This window comes from Triticum urartu, chromosome 4A (assembly GCF_056163025.1).
Source record: "Triticum urartu cultivar PI428250 chromosome 4A, HENAU_Tu73, whole genome shotgun sequence".
NCBI lineage: Eukaryota > Viridiplantae > Streptophyta > Magnoliopsida > Poales > Poaceae > Triticum > Triticum urartu.
Window position 1 is genome coordinate 612,058,038 of NC_141876.1, and position 21,089 is coordinate 612,079,126.

General features: G+C 43.7%; 1 long non-coding RNA gene and 2 other non-coding genes across 3 annotated transcripts; all 3 read left to right on the forward strand.

Annotated features, from left to right (window-relative positions):
- The first annotated feature begins 7,099 nt into the window (after positions 1–7,099).
- Positions 7,100–11,509, forward strand: LOC125527043 (uncharacterized). Its single transcript, XR_007291943.2, has 2 exons — positions 7,100–11,038; positions 11,167–11,509. It is a non-coding gene; the product is annotated as an uncharacterized LOC125527043 (long non-coding RNA).
- On the forward strand, positions 8,530–8,624 carry LOC125555087 (small nucleolar RNA Z103). Its single transcript, XR_007304533.1, has one exon. It is a non-coding gene; the product is annotated as a small nucleolar RNA Z103 (small nucleolar RNA).
- Positions 8,878–8,972, forward strand: LOC125555085 (small nucleolar RNA Z103). The gene has a single exon (XR_007304531.1). It is a non-coding gene; the product is annotated as a small nucleolar RNA Z103 (small nucleolar RNA).
- Positions 11,510–21,089: the final 9,580 nt, after the last annotated feature.

Here is a 21,089-nt window from a genome sequence, read left to right on the forward strand (position 1 = left end):
GGGTCCATTCTTTGGCTTCTTCCTGGCAACTTGCTTGCCGGGCGCGGCAACTCCCTTGCCGTCCTTCTTGAAGTTCTTTTTACCCTTGCCCTTCTTGAACTTAGTGGTCTTATTCACCATCAACACTTGATGTTCCTTCTTGACTTCTACCTCTGCTGATTTCAGCATTGAAAATAACTCAGGAATGGTCTTTTCCATCCCCTGCATATTGAAGTTCATCACAAAGCTCTTGTAGCTTGGTGGAAGCGACTGGAGGATTCTGTCAATGACCGCATCATCCGGGAGATTAACTCCCAGCTGAGTCAAGCGGTTATGTAACCCAGACATAGCGAGTATGTGCTCACTGACAGAACTATTTTCCTCCATCTTACAGCTGAAGAATTTGTCGGAGACTTCATATCTCTCGACCCGGGCATGAGCTTGAAAAACCATTTTCAGCTCTTCGAACATCTCATATGCTCCATGTCTCTCAAAATGCTTTTGGAGCCCCGGCTCTAAGCTGTAAAGCATGCCGCACTGAACGAGGGAGTAGTCATCAGCATGTGTCTGCCAAGCGTTCATAACGTCTTGGTTCTGTGGGACGGGTGCGTCACCTAGCGGTGCTTGTAGGACATATTCTTTCTTGGCAGCTATGAGGATGATCCTCAGGTTCCGGACCCAGTCCGTATAGTTGCTGCCATCGTCTTTCAGCTTGGTTTTCTCTAGGAACGCGTTGAAGTTGAGGACTACGTTGGCCATTTGATCTACAAGACATATTGTAAATATTTTAGACTAAGTTCATGATAATTAAGTTCATCTAATCAAAATATTCAATGAACTCCCACTTAGATAGACATCCCTCCAGTTATCTAAGTATAACATGATCCGAGTTAACTAGGCCGTGTCCGATCATCACGTGAGACGGACTAGTCAACATCGGTGAACATCTTCATGTTGATCGTATCTTCTATATGACTCATGCTCGACCTTTCGGTCTTCTGTGTTCCGAGGCCATGTCTGTACATGCTAGGCTCGTCAAGTCAACCTAAGTGTTTGCATGTGTAAATCTGTCTTACACCCGTTGTATGTGAACATTGGAATCTAACACCCGATCATCACGTGGTGCTTCGAAACAACAAACTGTCGCAACGGTGCACAGTTAGGGGGAACACTTTCTTGAAATTATTATGAGGGATCATCTTATTTACTACCGTTGTTCTAAGTAAACAAGATGCAAAAACATGATAAACATCACATGCAATCAAACAATAATAGTGACATGATATGGCCAATATCACATAGCTCCTTTGATCTCCATCTTGGGGCTCCATGATCATCCTGTCACCGGCATGACACCATGATCTCCATCATCATGATCTCCATCATCGTGTCTCCATGAAGTTGCTCGCCAACTATTACTTCTACTACTATGGCTAACACGTTTAGCAATAAAGTAAAGTAATTTACATGGCGTTTCTCAATGACACACATGTCATACAAAAAATAAAGACAACCCCTATGGCTCCTGCCGGTTGTCATACTCATCGACATGCAAGTCGTGATTCCTATTACAAGAACATGATCTCATACATCACATATATATATATATCATTCATCATTCATCACAACTTTGGCCATATCATATCACAAAGCACTTGCTGCAAAAACAAGTTAGACGTCCTCTAATTGTTGTTGCAAGTTTTACGTGGCTGCAAGAGGGTTCTAGCAAGAACGTTTTCTTACCTACGTGAAAGCCACAACGTGATTTGTCAACTTCTATTTACCCTTCATAAGGACCCTTTTCATCGAATCCGCTCCAACTAAAGTGGGAGAGACAGACACCCACCAGCCACCTTATGCAACTAGTGCATGTTAGTCGGTGGAACCGGTCTCACGTAAGCGTACGTGTAAGGTTGGTCCGGGCCGCTTCATCCCACAATACCGTTGAAGCAAGATAAGACTAGTAGCGGCAAGAAAGTTGACAACATCTACGCCCACAACAAATTGTGTTCTACTCGCGCAAGAAGAACTACGCATAGACCTAGCTCATGATGCCACTGTTGGGGAATGTTGCAGAAAACAAAAAAAAATTCCTACGGTTTCACCAAGATCCATCTATGAGAGTTCATCTAGCAACGAGTGATTGGATTGCATCTACATACCTTTGTAGATCACGCGCGGAAGCGTTCAAAGAACGGGGATGAGGAAGTCGTGCTCGACGTGATCCAAATCACCGGAGATCCTAGCACCGAACGGACGGCACCTCCGCGTTCAACACACGTACGGTCAGCGTAACGTCTCCTCCTTCTTGATCCAGCAAGGGGAAGGAGAGGTTTAGGAAGATGGCTCCAGCAGCAGCACGACGGCGTGGTGGTGGTGGAGCTGCAGTACTCCGTCAGGGCTTCCCCAAGCTCTATGGAGGAGGAGGGGGTGTTGGAGAGGGAGAGGGAGGCACCAAAGGCGTGGGTTAGAGGCCCTCCCTCCCCCCACTATATATAGGGGGCCTAGGGGGGCGGCGGCCCTAGGAGATGCAATCTCCTAGGAGGGCGGCGGCCAAGGGGGTGGAGTGCCCCCCAAGGCAAGTGGGGAGCCCCCCCTCCACCCTAGGGTTTCAACCCTAGGCGCAAGGGGTGGGCCTTGGGGGGCGCACCAGCCCACTAAGGGCTGGTTCCCCTCCCCACTTCAGCCCATGGTGCCCTCCGGGATAGGTGGCCCCACCCGGTGGACCCCCCGGACCCTTCCGGTGGTCCCGGGACAATACCGGTGACCCCGAAACTTGTCCCGATAGCCGAAAAGGCACTTCCTATATATAACTCTTTACCTCCGGACCATTCTGGAACTTCTCGCGACGTCCGGGATCTCATCCGGGACTCCGAACAACATTCGGGTTACTGCATATACATATCCCTACAACCCTAGCGTCACCGAACCTTAAGTGTGTAGACCCTACGGGTTCGGGAGACATGTAGACATGACCGAGATCGCTCTCCGGTCAATAACCAACAGCGGGATCTGGATACCCATGTTGGCTCCCACATGCTCCTCGATGATCTCATCGGATGAACCACGATGTCGAGGATTCAAGCAACCCCGTATACAATTCCCTTTGTCAATCGGTATGTTACTTGCCCGAGATTCGATCGTCGGTATCCCAATACCTCGTTCAATCTCGTTACCGGCAAGTCACTTTACTCGTACCGTAATGCATGATCCCGTGACCAGACACTTGGTCACTTTGAGCTCATAATGATGATGCATTACCGAGTGGGCCCAGTGATACCTCTCCTTCATACGGAGTGACAAATCCCAGTCTTGATCCGTGTCAACTCAACAGACACTTTCGGAGATACCCGTAGTATACCTTTATAGTCACCCAGTTACGTTGTGACGTTTGGTATACCCAAAGCACTCCTACGGTATCCGGGAGTTACACGATCTCATGGTCTAAGGAAAGGATACTTGACATTGGAAAAAACTCTAGCAAACGAACTACACGATCTTGTGCTATGTTTAGGATTGGGTCTTGTCCATCACATCATTCTCCTAATGATGTGATCTCGTTATCAATGACATCCAATGTCCATAGTCAGGAAATCATGACTATCTGTTGATCAACGAGCTAGTCAACTAGAGGCTTACTAGGGACATGTTGGTGTCTGTTATTCACACATGTATTACGATTTCCGGATAACACAATTATAGCATGAATAAAAGACAATTATCATGAACAAGGAAATATAATAATAATCCTTTTTCAGGGTTCGTTTGGACATTTTTATGCATTAACTGAGTTTTCAATGCATTTATGTGCATAATTCAAATTTGAACTACATGCACATGCTCTAGTGCATATAAATTGGTCGAAAAATCAAATCTGTGTCCTTGGGTGCATGCTTAGGTCCTATGCAAGAAATGGGAATGAATTTCAAACACTAGGGCACCCACTACAAGAAATATGTCAACTAGTGACCTTCTATCAGTGACCCTGAAAGAATTGGTCATAGATCTACGACCATTTGAGATCAATTGGTCAAAAGCTGTTCGGGTGGCTCCAAACCCTAGACTATAACGACCATTTTACTCAGATATGTCGCAATTTCCTTACACGAAATGGTCAGAAAGCAGACATCATTGGTCTGCTGCCTTATTTCTAGCTGATTAGTGATCACGACCAATATAGATGGTCATAACCTTGTAAATTGTGGTGGATTGCTATGACTAGGCGCCACCTCATCAGTTTTGCCTATGTGTCAATTTTTGCCCTAGGTTGTGAAGCAACCTATATTTCTGTCATTCCCAAAATTCCCAAAAAAATCTCATAAATTCTTTGGGTCATATCTTCGTCAAATATGTAAAAATCCTTCCTTGCCTAGTTCAAAAATAATTCAACAATATTCATTTTCCTATTCTGTTCAGAACAACACTTTGTGAAGGAAGTGCTATTTATATATTCTTGATTGTCCTCAAAATTTTTGGGCACTCTTTCCTATCCAAATCATTGCCTCATAACAAAATTCACCTCCATTTACTGAGTAAATCTTCCTTGGCAAATTTTCAAAGTTTTTGTCCACCTAGAAGCATTGTGAAGGAAGTACCATTTTTATATATCCAAATGACATGAAATTTGTAAATTTCCTTCATATGACCAAATTATCACCCTCCTCCAAATTGCAGCTCAGTCAAATCATCTATGTGAGCCCAGGTTCAATTTATATTTTATGGCCAGATTGGCACGTTGCAAAGCAAGTGTTATCTAGACCCCTCCTATTACCCTCAAACTTTTTGGGCACTCTTCCATACCCAAATCATTGCCACATGATAATAGTCAGCTCTATTTTCCTGGTAAATCTTTCTCAGGAAATTTCCAAAGTTTATATCTCGAGAGAAGCTTTGTGAAGTAAGTACTAGCTAGGCTTACCCAAATGATCTAAAAATTTACCAGGGCATGGCCATGCCTATGTAACTTACCTACACCAAATGTGAGCTCATTTCATTTATCCAATTTCTCTCGCTAATTTTCCCAAGTTTCTGTCTAGAGAAGAGCATTGTGAAGGAAGTACCACTTTGGCATGTCCAAATAGCATCGATTTTCTACAGTGTTTTCCTATGCCCAAATAACCATTCTCCACCAAATTTCAGCTCAATCCATTCATTATTTTGAGCCCAGCTTCAACATTCATATTTTTGTCCAATGTGGTACTTTGCAAAGCAAGTACCACCTAGGCTCCTCCTTTTGAGCTGAAAATTTGTGAAGACAGTCTTCTTAGTAGGTGATCGTCCTCAGCCAAAACACACGCCAATTGGCCATGTGCATTTCTCGTACCGCTAATCAAACACTTGGCTGCTAATTCATATTTGAGCATAGTTCGGCCTCCTTGCGAGAAACTTCTGGTGTAATTTTATTCCTAGCACCTACCTGGGGAGTTCCCAACCCACTAGACATGCCTAGGCCACCCAGAACGCATGTTAACGCCACAGTCACGCGGTGAACACGCGACGGGCATGTGACTTTACGCGCTTTGGAGTTGGGCCCCTCGGCTACCGTCCAAACCTCGATGTATCGCCACCAAACCATGTATTTCTGATTAAATATGGCCTAGTATTTTATAAAATTGATTTGTTCCAATTTTGCAACAAATATATGGTAGGTCCTTCACAAAAAAACTCAATTCGGGCACTCGGAAAATGGAAAATGAATTTTCCGTGCAAAGAAAATGAAAACTCCCTTAGGCAACATTGTTTGGAATTCCAAGATGCACCCTTGTACACCATATGAGATCATTTGAACAAACTATGCCATGAATGTGGCCATAAGATTGATCATTTGGCTTGAAAACCCTGAATCTTCACGCATGATAGCTCATTTCTGAGAACACTTTTTAGAATAATTGCCGTATTACAAGTTTATTATTTTTCCTGGAAACTTGGTCACATATAATGACACAATGCGAAGGTTTTCCAATTTTTTAATTTTTTTAATTTTTTATGCCCGTTTCGAAATGCGATCAAAACGACGGGTTTGACCGTTCCTAGCTAGTGGTTGAATCTTGGAAAACTTTTGATATTTCTCTGATTAAATAGATACTTATGTACCTAGAAAAGATTTTTGGAAAAAATAAGAGCAAACTATGAGGCAGCTGCAGTTCAAATTTGACCCGCTTCCTGCTGAATCGGCAGTAATTTGTCTTTTTTACCAGAGGTGGATCAAGGCTTTTGACACTCAACCATTTGGTCAATTGTGAATTAAATATGGCCTAGTATTTTAGAAATTGATTTGGTCCAAATTTTAAACAAATATATGGTAGGTCCTTCACGAAAAAACTCAATTCGGGCACTCGGAAAAATGGAAAATGAATTTTCCGTGTAAAGAAAATGAGAACTTCCTTATCCAACATTGTTTGAGAACTTTCAAAATGTGATCAAATTTGACCGCGTGACCGTTCTTAGTTAGGTGCTTAATAATGCAAAACTCTTGGTTTGTCCATGATGAAATAGCTACTTTTGTAACTAAAAATGTTTTTTTGAAAAAAATAAATAAAAAACTATAAAACACATCTTCTATATCTAAATAGCTAGCCCCCACTAGCCTATTTCTCTCAACATGCAAGTATGCCACCTTATCATTCAATATGCATGGAGGAAGGTCCACCACAACATGCAATCATGCATAATAAAAACCACCTCAACATGCAAACATGCGTGAGAATTTACATTCTATTATGATATTTACATTGTACAATAATCAAACACCACATATCATATTTATTTTCAGCTTCTCATATTATATATTATTCAAATATTCATGTTTCATACAACCAATTCTAACTGAATATATTGCAAAGCATTCCCGCAACAACGTGCGTGGTATCATCTAGTGTAGTTCAAATTTGACCCGCTTCTTGCCGAATTGGCTGTTTCACAAAATAGCTAGAAAGATCGAAAATGCAATCAAATTGGTAATCATCCATGAAAGGTGGTCTAACTTAAGTAAAAATCTTAGTGATGCCATTTTGTGAAATATTTTGGGTAGCTGCGTCAACCCCCCTGTTTTTAGCACTAAGAAGAATAATCTTTAATAGCTCATTTTTTGAACCAATCAGGACGCACGGATCACCCCCTTTATTCGATCTGATCCGTCCTCCTGCTGATCCAGCGTCTCTCGATCCCCTCCTTCCCGAGAAACCCTAGGGAGCTGGTGTCCCCCTCTCCCCGATCCAAATCCCTCCTCCGCCGCCCTCCTCCCCCATCCAGATCCAGATCCCTCCCCACCCCTCCCATCCACTCCCGCAGCCGACGCCCCACCCTCACCGTCGACGACCCACGCCGCCGCCGCACACCACCGCGCCCTCCCCTCACCCTGGCGCAATTCAATCCAACCCCGCGCGCACACCGCTGCCGCCGCCGTCGACCCCTTCCTCCCTCCCCTCCCTCACACCCATGGTGTTCGCGCTCAAGGCCTCCGCCTCCCCCGCCCTCACCACTGCCTCCTCGGCGGCGTTCCCCTCCTTCTCAGCCGCCTCCGCGGCGCCGAGGGGCCGCGCCGCCACGGCCAGGAGAGTCTCGCTCTACGGGGCCGCACCCGCGACCTGCTACCTCGCGCCTGCGACAACTCCGGCGCTGCTCCACCCGCGCCCGTGCCACCTGCCGCTCCCGCCCCGGCGCCGGCGCCGAGGCCATCCCCGCCCACCATGACTTGGACGCCATGTGGGATGCCTGCCTCGACCTCTCCATCCGTCGCATCGCCTATGCCCCTCACCGGCTTCGGGGGCCTCATCCTCTTCTGTAAGATCCCCTCCGTCCCACCTCTCCCTTCCCCTCGCTGCATCGCGAGATCTGTTCGCTGCGCCTCCATTTGTATCTCGAGATATATTAGGCCGGCTGCCTTTGCTCTGATCGACAGGTTGGAGTCACGGATGAGTTGAACTCTCCCCTTTTCTCCTAAGATGACATACTTGCTTTCTTTCTCTGGCCTGATTACTAGAGTTATGAGCCATAGTTCTGAGTACAAGCCATATAAATAACAGAAGAAAACCATGAACCAAATTACCAGAAGTCATCTTCTGGAGTGCTTTGCTGACTTTAACAGATGTAGAATTGATACCATCACAGAGACCCTTGTCAGATGTAATGGCTACAATAACATTCTTCTTGACATTTACCCATGGCACTTGACAACAGCAGCAAGACCGTACTGCACCGCTGCTGAACTATTGGCCTGGCTGTGCTCTGTACCTTGATTTGGTTTTAAGTAGCAAGGAGTGCCTTAGTACTTTTTTGTCATGTGGTGTTAGTACTTAGCATTCTGTTCTGTTTTGTGTTGTACTCCAATTAGGTGCTTGAAATTTCGTTAGTACCTCCAAAATTATCTCATGCTTTTAAGATGTGCCATTGTGTTGATATATTTTATCTTTATTTTTCTTTACATTTTATATGCTGTACCTATCTTGGTTTGAACTAGATAAGGATGATCCTTTACCTAGATGATAAACAATTAACTAGCTCAGCCTAAGCTATGATCTACAAATTTCTTGACGGACATGTACTACTTTGGTGGAGATGATGATCCTTTCCCCAGATGATCGACAATGAACATGCTGAGCGCTATAATTTCTCTTAGGAGAAACCAAGCCAGGACTCTGATCTGCCCAGTAGTACAGATATTTGTTCTTTATTGCTTGCTACTGTTTTGTAGTTTGTTATCTTTCTTTGGCACCATGGATGTATTTTTTAATGTTTTGATATGCCCATTATGCGGTGAAAACTGATTACTAGTGGATCTATTCATATGGCCATCGAGTATGAGTCATAGTAATTCTCAAATTCTCCAAACAGATGTAGGTTTCTCTGTGCTAGATTTACTACAACATTCTATTTGTTTTCAATGTGCCATTCGATTTGGAGGATATGATGATCCTTTCCCCAGATGATTGGCAATGAACATGCTGAGCTCTATTATTTCTCTTCAGAGAAACCAAGCCAGTATTCTGATCCTCCTAGCCATTGTAGATGCCTGTATTCATATGGCCATTGTGGATAATTCTATGCTTTAATAATTCTCCTGATATATCACTGTTTATTAGTAGGATATTTCTTCTGCTTGGCCATAACAACAATTTCATGTTGTTTCTTTTGTAATTCGATGGTTGACAGTCTCATATATTACACTAGCTAATATATTACAACAGAATGAATCAACTACTCTCGTGGTCGATCCCATCCAATCTAGTATTATTTACCGTCTATCTGTCTGTATGTATTTACTCTGAACAAAATTCAGTCTGCACATCTGCATTTGCAATGCACAAGTACTAATACATCCGCCCCTGCTATTTTCTTGTTATACATTACATAGACGCATACACACGCCGGGCTATTTCTGTGTCTGTCTGCCTGGCCTCTCAAGGATGCATATCTCTTTCGTATGTATTGAATTTTGTAACAATTTTGTTTTCCTGATACTTACAAGATGATGTGCTCGCTACTTACATGTTTTCTGATGCCGCAACAAAGGACTATATGTGGTTTCTTCAGTGGGGTTGTCACTGTCGCTCCTCATGTTCAATAACATTTCAGCATTGGACCTGCTAGTCACCCAAGCCAAGCCTCGCATCGCTTCAACAAAGTGAACTTCTTCCAATCAACCCCTGCTTTGACTCTGCTCTTTTTTCCATCTTCTCTTATTTAAGCTAAGAAAGATTCTGAGTTTGCATCCATCTCATTACACTAGCTAGCAGAATATATTAGTTAAGGCAACTCTACTACATATCAATTTCCTGTACTGGATTGGTTCTATATTTTTAAAGTTGTTTCGTGGTGCATGAGCGCAACCAGAAGAAATATAGGCTTATGATGACTCTGCTCTTTTTTCCATCTTCTCTTATTTAAGCTAAGAAAGATTCTGAGTTTGCATCCATCTCATTACACTAGCTAGCAGAATATATTAGTTAAGGCAACTCTACTACATATCAATTTCCTGTACTGGATTGGTTCTATATTTTTAAAGTTGTTTCGTGGTGCATGAGCGCAACCAGAAGAAATATAGGCTTATGATGACAATTTTCCTTCTTAAGTAATTATAGTTGTTGGCTTCGGTAGCTTGCTGAATATGCTTTAGTTATATATAGAAATGACGTGCCTTCTATGCTTAAATGATTGTTTGGCTCTATATAATTCTTGACATGAATATCTTGACTTCCCAAACAAGTATAGGACTGTACCTATGCATACAGATTATCCTAACAAAACTGAAAATAAAAATTGAAGCATGAAATAAGCAATAAGTGGTTGATTTTTATTTGCATGTTAAGCGGAAAGTTGTAGCCAAGGCTTATATATTACGAAATATTGTCACACCTCTGAGCTTCTACTGTTGTTAGGGACATCATAGTGTGATCTTCATGATTTTTCACTTGACGATGTACTGATTCATTAGTCAAGCAGAGACCGAAGTCATCTTTTGCTACTGTTAGCTCTATGGATGTTTATTTACCTACAACTTCTGCCAGCTCTAAGTTGGTTATATAGCAGTTCAATTCAGTCAATCTGTTGGAACTCGTTTGTCTATTACTTGTATCCAGATTTTATATCCTGCCCTATGCCATTGTCGACTTGCTTAGGTACATAATTGTTATGTCTTGCAATCTGGTATTGATGATTGTCAATGTATTCATTTATACCTTTATAGTGTACCTTGTATGTGACCCAGCTGATTTGTATAACAATGCTCTGTTTCCAATAGATGTATGTTGATGCCTGATGGCCGATTCCTTAAAACTTCACTGTTGCAGTAGCATTTTAACTTAGTGCATAGATGTATGAGCAATCACTTATGCTTGAAACCTTGCTCTCTTTCCCAGGAACCATCGTGGTCTGCGTCACTACTGGGGCAGGAGAGGAAAGACTGTTGGTGTCTCCAAGAAGCGATAAACTGCTTCAGAAAGATCCCCGCATAGCTTCACTACTACTGTGTTGGTCCATTTCCAGAATCGTAAGGAGTGTTCTTGTTTAGACGATCACCTTGGATGATGCTTTTGCTTAAGGAGAGGCTCAAGAAGATCAGGTATAAACTCCTCCCCCTCTTGTTCGTTTTTGCTTCATACTGTTTGGTGGTTGATACATTACTGTGCAAGTTCTATGGTATGTGAGTTCTTTCTGTTGCTGCAAGCATTGACACTATGTCATGTGCAGGGAGCTCCACATCTGAGTTTCAGCCATCCTCTACAGCAAGGAGCTCTGGGCCAAAGGAGCAAGCAGCGCTGCTAGTTCCTTGACGCCAGATCGAGTAAGATGGCGCACCATGGCGTGTGGTGGCGTATTTTGCTTCCGAGAACAGTACTGTTTATTTGAAGTGAGATGTACTCATCTAGTGCCTGGCAAAAACTGAAGGATGAAGTGTCATGTACTGTCTATGTTGTAGTGAGCTATTGTAGGAGTGAAATGAAAATTTATCTGTTGGTGTATGTGCTATTTCCCTGTAATGTGTTGTGTACATTTTACTTGAACATTAAATTCCTAGAAAAAATGTTCTTACTGGACCTGATAGTGGCCACGGCCCAAATATACTTGTACTATTAAAATGCCATGGCCCAAAATAAACTGGGCTGAAAAGCTATTTAGAATTATTATAAGCACGCCTCAACTCAAATAGAAAATAGAAACAAAAAGGAAACAAACTATGTGGAAAGGTAAAGGCCCATTATAGAAAAGGCCCAAAAACATCAAGCAAAAAAATATCATAAAAGGCTGAATTAATGGGCTTGGCCCATGTAGAACACCGAATTGGACCGGGATGAATCTTATCGACGACCAATTCAATTGGTCGCAATTTTGCCACGTCAGCTTGCCACGTCGGATCCGACGTGTCCTGGGCAGACAACTAGGGACCAAAACAGAAGGTCATAGAATCCATGACCATTTGTTTTGGTCGTGGCCTTCCACGACCTTCTCACAGAGAAGGTCGTTAATTTTCAGTTTACGACCGCCAGCTTTTGACCATTTATTTTGGTCAAAAAAGGTCGCAAATGAAAAACACTGACCTTTCAGTGACCAATAGTGATAGTCGCAAGTTGACATATTTCTTGTAGTGATCGTTGATTGCTGGTAAAACATTGAGATGCCTGGTTTTTAAATTCTAATAAATCCAAAACTCATCTGAAATTCATGAAACTTGGCATGCTTTCATGGAGCGGCATCAACATGCCGTGGTAAATTTTTTGTCCCGTTTAGGGCAGGTTTGGGTATATGCTTCTCACAAATCAGAGCTTCTCACAACAAGCATCATGGTTTCGGTAGGGAATGCCCCACCTTTGGGGACGAAACGGTATCCACTGCCTCTTATTGCTTCCAAAATTTTCTTGTGTCAACATCGAACAATAGGAGTGTTGTGTCAATTTTTGTGATTTTCCGGGGTTCTTTTGGACATTTTTATGAATTAACTAAGTTTTCAATGCATTTATGTGCACAATTCAAATTTGAACAACATGCACATGCTCCAGTGCATATAAATTGGTTGAAAAATCAATTCTGTGTCCTTGGGTGCATGCTTAGGTCCAATGCAAGAAATATGAATGAATTTCAAACACCAGGGAACCGTTGATTGCCGGCAAAACATTGAGATGCCTGGTTTTTAAATTCTAGTAAATCCAAAACTCGTTTGAAATTCATGAAACTTGGCATGCTATCATGGAATGGCACCCGACATGATGTGGTATTTTTTGTGTCCATTTTGAGAGAAGGCACACTCGAATAATGACAGCCAACAAAGGCATTTTGAGAAAATAGCTGCCACTTTAATATCTCAAATGTTTGTATAATTCAAACCGTGTGCGTTCTGTTAACCATTCATGTGACGCCACGTGTCTTGGTTTTAATGGCTGTAGGAGGTGCCGTGCGGACAGCTGCTTGACCTTTACTGAACGGGTGGCGTGCGAGCGTAGTCTGGTGCGCAGGCTGACCGAGAGGCGCGCAAGTTGTCCTCCAATGCGCAGGCTCACCGGAAAGCGTGCGAGCTGTACGCCACGCAGGCTCACTGGGAAGCGAGCCCTTTGACTTTCATGGCCGCTCGCCTTCCTCTCCGTTAATGGCGCCCGAGCCGCTGTTTAATACGGACGGCCTTACTGTTCGCCTCCCATTCCACTCCCTCCCGCAGACCTCCACCAACGCCATGGCACAGAATGATCATCTGCCACTAGTCTTCAAGTTTGGTGAAGTCGACTCCGAGTCGGAGGAGATAGAAAATAAGGAGGAATGGGGCCTCATGGACATGGCCCAGAACGAGATGGCCGTGGCGGTTGCTGCCCCCACTCCTGTCCTAGCTCCCATCCCCGCGCCCGCGCCAGCGACCATCCCCGTAGCATTGACGGGCTGGTCGCCGAGCACTATCGCAGAGCTGGAAGCCGCGGGCGTCAGCGAGGTCTCTGTGGACCCGCGCGACCCCATGTACATGCTAGCACGCCTGTGCCCGTGCGCGCCCCTCCACCCATCGCGGCGCCGGTCCCCATGCGTTTGGCTGCACCTGTCGCGCCCGTACCCATGCCCGTGCGCGCGCCCCCCTCAGCGGCATGGGACGCTGCCGTCGACCGCTACCTCTTAGCGATACCAGTTGCCGTCCTCCCGCGCCCCACCCATCGATCGCGCGATGACATGATGTTTGATTTACAAGTGAAGAACATTTTGTGCTGCCTGGAAGACTCCAACAACGGCGTCCCGGAGGACGACAACGACAATGACGGCATGACACGCCGCTGCCTCCGCCGCCGAAAATAGTTTTTTTGAATATAAATTCACAGTGTGACTGAATGAAAGATATGGTTTGAACGAACTTGCGTTTTTCTCTCTTAATGTACAGACTTATCAAACAATTTTCTTTTGAAAAAACGTCAATGGTTTTTAAATATAAAACACTCATCGCAAACGTTTTAGTTAGAACACCCGTATGCAAACCGACAGTTTCCCCAGGAAGCCAAGGGAAAATGTGCCGAGCAGGATTTCTGCATCCCTTCAACGCAAACGGTTGTTTTGCATGACCCGTGTGCAACCACGTACAAACAATTGGGTAAGATTTGCATATCTGTCATTTTGGGTATGTTGCCATTTGTCAAACTGGAAAGATTGACATTTGTTTATCTAGTAACATTGCCATTTGTCAGCCTTGTAACACTGCGATTTGTCAAAATATGCAGCTACATATCACTAGCACTATCTAATTTTTGCAACTAAAATCACTAGCACTGTTCATATGGACACCACTAGCAGACGCGAGTTGATGGACGCATATGCAATTGTACCATTGATTACATACAAAAAGTCATCAACCCACAACGACAACGAGGATACACGTTGGATTATAGATCATTTCCAACAAAACATTCTAGTAAAGTTTTTCTCACACAACAAATAACAAAGCGATGAAATGAACTTCAGCTCAACCACTCGTCGGCGTTGGAAACACTTGCTTTCAATCAGAAGTGATTCTCTGGGAAGGGCCAGGTACTGTCAATCTCGAGACCAACGCATGACTGATCATCGAGTCTGAAGCGGCCTATGTCAGGACCCATATTGGGACGGTAGGGAAGCATACTAATGTCCGAGGTATAGATACAGTTGCTTCTCATAAATGGTAGTAACGTTGTGTCAACAGCAGCTGGGTCGCCTTCCACCATCATTGGATAGTTTTGTCCAAGGAAGAGTGATTTTCCTCCAAGACTTTCAATACTAAACCAGGGAGAAGGTGTTGGCGCTAGTACACTAGTATCCATCCCGAATACCCTGCAACCGATGTTGCAATCGGTCCGGAGAGTGCAACCATGCGAGACAACACCTGCTTCCTTAGTAACATCAGCAGTGCCTTGTATACAGACAAGAAGAGGTGATCCATCGGAATAAGTTGTCAGGAGCCACTGAGTATATGGGTCTTGCTCGTCCTCATGCTCGTGATCATCAACATCGTCATCTCCCGCTTGGTTATAAAAAATTTCAAGTATAGGTGGTGGAATGTTCACAGGACCTTGGAAACACAAGAAGGTTAATTAGTAAAGGGAAACTAGCTAACCCGCATGCATGTGGATGAATCAATTATAATTAAGGTGGAAGACAAACGTACCGAAAGCATCAGGATTCCATGCAAAAACAGTGCCACGAGTGGTGGCAGCAAACACAAGACCCTCATATTGAATTGCATCACAGTACTCATCCGTGTACAGAAATTGATTTTTGAGCAATATCCATCTAGGTGTGGAAGTAAGGACGGCAACAAGCTTGTCGAAGATAGCAACAACTTCATAGTTCGTGTAATCCCAAGAGTAGTTGGGAACTTGACAAATTGCTATCTTCCGTAGACGACAGTCAGCATGATCGTATTTAACTCACATAGAATACCGGTGTACTCAACCTCTGGGCAGTCGTCTGAGATTTTTGGAAGTGGAACCCGGTGACGAGTGTACACATTCACAAGTTCCCACTCACAGTTGTACCCAATATAAACAACCCAATCTCCATTTGCGCCTGCCCAAGCCTTGCCCTCAAGCGATGGTATCTTAACATCATACGTATCATTATCAAGCGGCATCAACTTACACAAGGCGAGGCTTCCCTTGTCCCCGCGCTAGTCAGCAGGGTTACAACGAAGAAGATAGGGCAGATCAAACCGCTTCTAGACCCTTGGGTTCCTTGTAATGACATTATTAGTTGAGTCGAGAATGGTCTTGAACGAACCTGCCATGCTAGCCGAGGTGATGACATCACACCGATCAATGAGTTCCTCCACCGCGTCATCATTCAGATCGGGGCAAGAATAACAGGGTCGTTTCTGGCCCGTTGCCTCCATGGAGAAGACGATCAAACAATGGCAGAAGGAAGGGTGAAGGCAAATGGAGGAGGGAGGAAGAGCTAGCGTGTGACAGTAGTTCCAAATCGAGAGGGAAAGGAGAAGAGTCGGTGGACGGTTGCCACGGTACACGAAGAGGCGCCTGAGGAGCGAACGGTTGCCACAGAGGTCACACACTAACGACAAGGGCCTAGTGAACCGCATGCGTATATCGCACACACCTTGATCTGGCTGACCGTTGATACGTCTCCAACGTATCTATAATTTTTGATTGTTCCATGCTATTATATTATCTGTTTTGGATGTTAATGGGCCTTATTTTACACTTATATATTATTTTTGGGACTAACCTACTAACCCAAGGCCCAGTGCAAATTGCTGTTTTTTTGCCTATTTCAATGTTTCACAGAAAAGGAATATCAAACGGAATGAAACCTTCAGGAGAGTTATTTTTGGAACAAACGTGATCCAGAGGACTTGGAGTGGACATCAAGAAACAAACAAGGAGTCCACGAGGCAGGGGTGCGCGCCTACCCCCTGGGCGCGCCCTCCCCCCTCGTGGCTCAACCGACCTACTTCTTCCTCCTATATATACTCATATACCCCCAAAACAACCAAGAGCACCACGAAACCCTATTTCCACCGCCGCAACCTTCTGTACCCAAGAGATCCCATCTTGGGGCCTTTTCCGGAGCTCCACCGAAGGTGGCATCAATCAGAAGGGCCTCTACATCAACTCCATGGCCTCTTCGGTGATGTGTGAGTAGTTTACTTCAGACCTTCGTGTCCATACACAAAAAAATACACTTCCGTGATGATACGTGTTTATCACAGTAGGTCGCGTTTTCTGTCATGCATGTACATCCATGACAAATTTATGACAGAATCAAGATAGTCATACTTGTGCTGTCGTAGAAGTATTCCATGACATTAACAAAATTATCATCATGGAAGTTTCCACTTACATGACGATAAATCGCGTGTCACAGAAGTGCTTTCATCAAGGGTGACCGACACGTGGCATCCACCGTAACGGAACACCGTTAAGTTATCGGGTCGGGTTTTGGATTCGATAACCCGTTAACAGCCCCGACCAATGGGGATTTTCCACTTGTAAAATCATCATTGGCTGGAGGAAACACGTGTCGGCTCATTGTTGGGACAGATGGCAACCACTCATTGGACGGAAGGCGCCTATGATACGTCGACACGTGGCACGGCCCAATAGAGGCCCATTCCTGTGAAAAGGCCGACCCGTTTGACTTGGTCAAACGCTGGCGGGCCGGCCTATGGAAAGCCTGTTAATGGCCTGTTCGAATATAGCCCATTTACAACCCGCTAACCCAAGGCCCGTTACGCCCTATCCGAATTAGGCCCAGTAGCGTCATCTGGGCCATCCAATATGATTCCAGCCCATTTTCACTTCTGGCCCATGTATGGCCCATGATGTCTTTCGGCCCATATGAGGCCCTATGTAACTCTTGGCCTACTAACGGCCCGTGGTGAAACTGGCCCGTAATGAACAGTGTATCACTTTACACCCATTAACGGCCCGTGGTGAAACTGGCCCGTAATGAACAGTGTATCACTTTATACCCATTAACGGCCCGTTATTCCGTTGGGCCGTTTCCAGCCCATGTTATCTTTCGGCCTTCTCAGAGCCCATTTATTCTTGGGCTCATTTCCAGCATTCGTTTACTTACGGCCCGTTACTGTCATTTTCTGCTTGTGGGCCAAATTCAGCCCGTGGTTACAGTCGGCCTGTGGTCCGTTAATACGTTGGGCCGATTTCATAGCGTCATCAAATACAACCTATTAACGATGGACCATTATGGTCGGCCCATGAATGGACGATTCCAACTCTAGCCGGTGTACGGCCATAATGCGGTCTGTTTGGCCCATGTTTGGCCAATTGATTATACGACCCGTATAAGGCCCATTGATAATACGTCCCGCAGAAGGCCCATTGTTTCTACGACCCGTAGAAGGCCCATTGTTTCTATGGCCCGTAGAAGGCCCACTGTTTCTACGGCCAGTAGGAGGCCCAGTGTCACTACAGTAAATATTAGCCCATGGTTATTGTGGCCTAGTTTTAAAAAATAGGTTATTGCAGCCACTAGCTAACCGCGGAAAAAGAACTGCAATGACTACAAGCAAACAAATAAACAAGACAACAAGGAAATAAATAAGCAAGCAACTAACGCTAGGCTATCATGGCTATTACACATATTACATCCACTGGGCATCAAAGTTCGCCACCAGTGCAAATATAGGGAACAAAGCAGCATATCATATACACTGGTTGTCAAAGTTGGCGACCAGCGCAAATAAATGCCGCAGCAAAACAAATCCAGAACTGAAACCACTTCAGAAGATCTCAAGAAACAATATCCTGGGTACCCATAATGCTGGCAAGATGCTTAGCAAGCTTATTAACTTTCTCTTGTTTGGCGCTTAAATCCTCCAGTACTTGCTGTTGCACCAGAAAATATGCATCTGAATTCTGCAGGGACTTCCTCAGTCCTTCAGCTTCCTGTCGCAGCACATCTGATCGATGTCTTTCAACTTGAAGTTGATACTCAAGAAGACAAACTGATTCAGGCAGCGAGTTCGAAGAGCTTGTGCCAGTAGTAGTGGCCAGTAACTCAAACACTACATCAAGACAGGACTTTTGGGTTCCCTCACTGTCGTCAAGATAGTTTTTATCAGCTTTGTTGGAGACCAACAGGGATGTCTCACTATCTTGAACCTTATCTGCATTACTTCCTTTACCATTGGATAACGCGGTACTGTTCTCCAATATTTTATCCGCATTCTAAAAGAAAAACAAGCAGACACATCACATGTTTACCATGTTGTATATGAAACTCATTTTGGTAAATGAGTTCAGTAGTAAAGTGGACAGGATAACAACATGAAACAAACATATATCTATGTACCACGGTCACTTTATGGTCTATATCATTCTAGTTTTTGTTGCCAAATCAAGATAGAGACACAGTTCAAATAATATTTGTTCAAGACAAAGCAGAATAGACAGAATATAAGTGTGGGTAACTATAGAGCAATAACAACACTTGTAATGTGCATGACATGAGAACATAACTGTTTATTCAATTGAAACTAAAATCAACATAGAGCAGGTTACAACAGCAAACCAGTTAAAGAAACAGGTTTAAAACATACCTGTTGCGCCATTGGAGTTTCAGTTCCATCCTTCAAATTTGAAAATAGTTGGTATGAGTAAATACAGTCATGCAAGAGCAAAGGAGTATGAACCATAACTACAGAACCTGACCAGAGAACAAATCTTCTTCTCCTTTAAGCGTTGAGTTGGGATTCAGAGTGGTGGTCCTTGTGCTTTGGGCACCACAGTTCCCTTACTAACTACTCATGTTTGGGTGCTCTGTGGTGGAGACGGTGTTGTGTCAACTGGAACTGGGTTACTATCTGCTGGGGTTGGGGTTAGAAGGGGTGTAGCTGGTTCTCTGTCCAACTGGGTAGGGGTACAATCTGCGAGAGTCTGGGTTATGTGTGGTGGATCTGGTCCTTGGGCAAGTACAACCGTGGTTCTATCTGCATCAACTGGTAGCACTATCTTTTCTGAAGACCGTGTTGTTACTCTCTTAGATACTGCCATCACGCTCTCCAATTCAAATGGCTGATAAACAAGAAAAGTAATTGAAAGTATAGACGTTGTATGATAGACAGGTGCAATGGATAGTGGGGAATAAAAGAGGGCATGAAATAATTCATATTTATGTTGTCTAACCAAACAGGATAGCATGACACAATTTCACATATATGATGGCTAACTAAACAGGATAGCATGACACAATTTCACATTATGATGGCTAACTAAAACAGATGGAAAGACATAGTTCAAAATATGAGACTATGTAAACAGGATGACATGACATAACTATATAATGTGTTTATTAAATAGGTTGGCATGCCATAATTCACATACATTCATGGATAGAATGCCATAATTCAAAATATGATGACTGTAAACACTAAACATGATGAGATGATATAACTATATGATGTCTTTATTAAATGGGTTGCCATGCCATAATTCAGATAGATGACGTGTATGTACTATGTAAACATGATGGCATGATATAATTCAAATATATGATTTATATAGTAAGCAAGTAAGTAGATGGCAATCCATATATGATGTAAAAACTAAGCAATGCAAGACAACATGCATGACATGGGTAATATAACCCTGCCAAGTTTGAGCATAGACCTCAGGGGGAAAATAGGACTGGTCATCAGTCTCTGAATCCTCCTCTGAGGAGCTCTCTGTAACCAGCAAGATGTCTGCTTCAGCAGGTAGCATTGTCTGCTCTGAATACCTTGTTTTCACTCCAGATACTTCCATCACTGCTTCAAATGGCTGATGCACATGAAGAGTAGTTGAATATACAAACCTTGTTGACAAATGGAACACGTAATACAGAAAAAATGATAGCATGATATAATTCACATACATGATGATTGGCTAAACAGCATGGCATTGCATAATTCACATATATAATGCCTTTGCAACAAGATAGCATTGTATAATTCACATATATAATGTCTTGCAACAAGATGGCAATGCATAATTCACATATATGGTAATTAGACACTGAACATGTGACATTCACACAAAGCATGTCTAAACTAATCAAATGACATAGCAATGCGAGACACCATACGCACGATATGAGCAACATAACCCTGCCAAGTTAGAGCATACACCTCGGGGGGGGGGGGGATAGGACTAGTCATCTGTCTCTGAATCCTCCTCTGAGGAGCTATCCGTAACCAGCGAGATATGCACTTCGTCAGATAGCATAGTCTGCTCTGAAGACCTTGTTTTCACTCCAGAATTTGCCATCACCATGTCAAATGGCTGATGCACACGAAGAGCAGTTGAATGTAATAACATTGTTGACAAATATAATATGTAATGAAAAAAGGATGGCCTGATATAATTTACATATAAGATGACTGGCTAAGCAGGATGGCATTGCAAAATTCACATATATGATGCCTGGCTAAACAAGATGGCGTTGCATAATTCACATAAACGATGAATAAACTAAACAGATGGCATTCACATAAAGGATGTCTAAACTAAGCAGATGACATATTTAATGTATAAAGTAAGCAATGCAAGACACCATATGCATGATATAACCAACATCAGCATGCCAAGTTAGAGCGAAGACCTCAGGGGGTAAATAGGAGTTGTCTTCTCCTTCTGAATCCCCCCCAGAACAGATATCTTCCT